The following is a 4,074-nucleotide window of genomic DNA, read 5'->3' as shown; positions in this document are numbered from 1 at the left end:
CAGGAAGAGGAATATACAAGTGTAATATTGGGGTTCGTGTTGATTGTTGTTATGCCTTACCTATTTGTACATGATGATTTTTAATCTCGTATTTTTAATAATTTTTATTGAAATTGTATTGTATGAAATTTTTATATGAATTGTGGAATGGCTTTTAACTGTTTATAGTATGCTTTTATGATTTTTAACAAAATCGAATAAAGTGGTTTTTGACTTGACTTGACTACTTATGTCCACGTGTGCCCTAGGTGCGTTGTGTTCTCCGTGACCCCTATTGAGGACAGAGTACAATTGTCTCTACGTTAAGGAAAGCAAGGGTAGATTCAATGGTGTCCTTAATGTAGAAGGAAAGCTGAATTGAAGTTGTGAATCAGGGTGTCCGCAGTGTACATTTAATGGTGGACTGTATCATCTGTAATCACGATTGAAATGAAAGATAGAACATGTATGGAATGTATTGTCAAAATATGTATGTATCTGGGACATAATAGTTCAAATTGTGACCTGTATTGTCTGTAGTGTAGACTGTCATTCAGTGTTCTTTTGGACTTGCAAGACGAATGTTGTTATTGTACTAAACCTATAACTGATATAAAAGAAGTTCATGAAATTCAAGAATAATTGATAACCCTAGCCAAGTAAGGTAGCAAGTGTGCAAATTTTTAACTGCGTTTGGGCGGGGTAGTAGCTACATCAAAAAGGCTCGATAAAGGGCCTCGAGTTTGAATCAGAATATGAAATTGAAGAATAGTTGGTAACCACCATCATAGTCTAAATCAATGCAGACAGGTGATAGGATTTTTTAAGAGTCACCGGCGGGAGTTAGGAGCTTCCTACAGCAAAAATGAAGACTAGAGCTAAAAGGGCTGCTCTCCCTGCTGGTACCAAAAAGGTAGCGGTGCCTGAAGTAAGTGACACGGATGTCGGAATTCCTGTTGATGTTTTAGAAGAGAGTGGTATAGCAGCAGAAGCTCCTGCTGAGGACCCTGAAGAAAGATTCATAAGTGTGGAAGCTCCTGCCAAGGACTCTTCCGAGAGTACCACAACTATTGACTCACTTGCCGAGAACTGTAGAGAGGGTAGCACAACTGTGGAAGCTCCTCCTAAGAACTGCGAAGACGGTGGCACAACTGCGGGAGCTCCTGCTAAGAACTGCGAAGAGGGTGGCACAACTGTGGGAGCTCCTACGAACTCTGAAAATGAGATACCCATGTGCTCTAAAGCTGCTGATGAGAGTGCCGTAGGTGAAAACATAGCTGCAGAAGCTCTTGTTGGAGACCGCTTCAGACCAATTTCAGTCAGTACGCAGGAGAGTTTGATCCTTATTAGTGACGACGATGAAGCAGACGGCACACTTGGCCTTGGAAATTCGGTACTAATAATAGAGGTATCCTATGAAAAATCTATGCTGGAGGAGAAGCGTTCTGAAGAAGTGGTGTTGGATGAAGAACTAGCCATTACTTTCACTAGGAGTGGGTATGTGATGCCACATGCGCGCTACGACTGTACGGCACATCTATTTGTGCGGACAGAACATGACACAAGTGCTCCACTTGAGAACAATGCCGATGTATGTGATCAGTGCTACTGCTACCTCTGTGATAAACCAGCTTTGCAGTGTCCCTATTGGACAACTGTTTCCATTTGCCATTGCAACGCACACAACAAGAGCATATTCTGGAAAAGTCAGCGCGATGCTGCCTTAGCTAGCATTCTTACCATATTCGACTTGGACCTCACAGAGATAGATGCTGATCTGCGACAAGGAGGATTTCTTCTACTGACATTTGTGCACAAGCTCACTATAGAATAAAACAAGTTTCTTATGGGAACAAGAATGGCACGAGATCAGTTCTTCCCTTGCACGTGTGTGTGTCATCGCGGTCTTATGAGAAGTTCTGTTCCATGCCCTCCATGCACCCTGTATCACACAGACATCATAATATACAGCTACTCAGAAGTCTACAAAAATGTGGAAGAGTTTCTGAAAAAGGCAGAAAAAGAGAAGCCAAAGAGTGCTGCTGTCATTCTCCTAGGAATCGTGAAAGAGCTTGTGTTTCACAAGGAACCACCACTAGCTCATCAAGTTGGAGACCCATCTTCCAGTTTAAGAAGTGCTATGCCTATTTTACTTTGAAGGATTCTTGCAAACCTCCAGAAGATGTTAGTGCTGTCTGGTTTTCATAATACTCTGTGTGACAAATGTATTCGTTTTTTCCAGTCCCTTCCTCTACCTCCTCACTGCTACTGCTTCAGTAATTTCCTGAATGTCCTGCCATGGGATGACTTATTTTTAATCACAATATTATTGGGGCAAAATATCACTGGTCACCGAACCAGGAAAGGAAAAAAGGAGTTTCTTTGTGAAGCTATATCTGTTATCCAGGCACGGGTGCAGAAATTGGAAGACGAGGGAAATTACAAACATTTGGTGCGTTACCTAAAAGCTGTGCGATGCAATGATATGTTGCCGTTACAACGTTTGAGAGAGAAAATCCCGTTCTATATGTGTAAATATGGAAATTTTCCAGAAGCTTCCCAGTCACTTGTACAGTTAAAATGTGCCTCTTGCACAATGAATGTTAAGTTGTCAGTTGCTGACTTTGCCCTTTATTCGAAGATGTTTCGAACGGAGTGCTGTCCATCTGGCAAATACCTCACTGACCAAGAGGAGTGGACATCACTAAAAGGAAATGTACTGAAGAGGGGTGTTCTGATAAAGCTGATACTCAGAATCCTGTATGTCAACCCAGCATTGTTAGAATCCCATAAGTGTTGGAGTACACTCATACAGACTTGGTGCAGCAGTCCTGTTTTAGGGCAGAAGGGGCAGTTGGACCTATTGCTTATCCTGAACCAAATCTAGACTTTCAAAGGAGTGTAATGGATATAGCATTTCCCATCCTGGAAGAACTTCAGAGGCAGACCCATTTTAATCTTCCTCAGCCTTTTTCTGTGATGCCCAATGAGGCAGAGTTGATTCTCATCTTCCGAGCCTTTTACCCAAAAGTTGTTATTTGACCCTAAACCACCAGCATCTGTTCTGAGTATCATTTTGGCTTTTGGGAAAAATACATGGGCCCTGAGGGATCTTCTGGAGGCCATTACTCCGAGGAATGACTTAGTATACCAGTTCACCCAAAAACTTGCTGACGAACTGTGCGTACAAAAACAAACTGCTCTGCATGCGTGGTCGCTTAATGGTTCGCAGTATATATGTGATCTAATATACACATTCCTTAGGCACTTAAATATGCTGGTACGCTCCGTGGGATTTCATATGATGGATATCCTCATTGAAAACTTCAACATGCTTCCATGGTCTCAGCAAGTGCCATGTTTCCTTCAAAACAAGGTTTCTTCATCGTGTATCTTCTTTACCCCAGCGGAGCGGAATGAGTTGAAGAAAAAGATTGAAGTGTGTCCGGCAAGAAGATAATAACAGATGGAGACAAACACATAAGGTTCAAAGCCAGACCTCTTTAAAAGACGTCGCCTTGATGTAGTTTCATTTTGTGATAGACTGTGTGGTCACATGATCACAATTCCCCAATCACAATATACTATATTTATGGACCCAGCCTGCCAATCCGATCGTTAAGTACTTTTGTTTTTGTTGGGACTTTTGTAATTTATGGCTGCAATGTTTTGTAGCCTGGCTGAGATGTTTCTGTATTAAAGCGGTTTATTTCAAGCCTACATAGCTATATTGCAGTTAAAAAGTTATTACCCTCTGGTTTTCTTTGGCCTATGCAATATTTGCAGTACAGGTTTTACAGGACACTACCCACAAAAACAATCCATGCAGTTTTGGTTTTCGGAATATGAACATGCAGATATCCAGCGCTTAATTTGAAGGGCATTTTAAAGGGTTTCTTTGCAGGAGACTGCACATGTTCGGACTGCGCCATTGCATAAATCTAAGGAATTTTGAGGCCAGCATCCTGTTTTGTCCGACCATAGCTTGCAGTTTTCAGCTCAGCACTAAACAGTATTTTTTGATAATGGCAATATGCGCAAATGTGGGGGAGGGAGCAAGTCCTGATTCCTTGGGGTGATTTTATTAGCTGAAAA

The 4,074-nt window shown here is 41.8% G+C and overlaps 1 pseudogene; it reads left to right on the top strand.

Annotated features, from left to right (window-relative positions):
• Positions 1–814: 814 nt before the first annotated feature.
• On the top strand, positions 815–3,802 carry LOC144753834 (uncharacterized; annotated as a pseudogene).
• Positions 3,803–4,074: the final 272 nt, after the last annotated feature.

The sequence above is a fragment of the Lissotriton helveticus genome, chromosome 5_1, assembly GCF_964261635.1.
Source record: "Lissotriton helveticus chromosome 5_1, aLisHel1.1, whole genome shotgun sequence".
Taxonomy (NCBI): Eukaryota; Metazoa; Chordata; class Amphibia; order Caudata; family Salamandridae; genus Lissotriton; species Lissotriton helveticus.
Note: the sequence above shows the minus strand (reverse complement) of the source record. Positions and strands in the feature narration are given on the sequence as shown.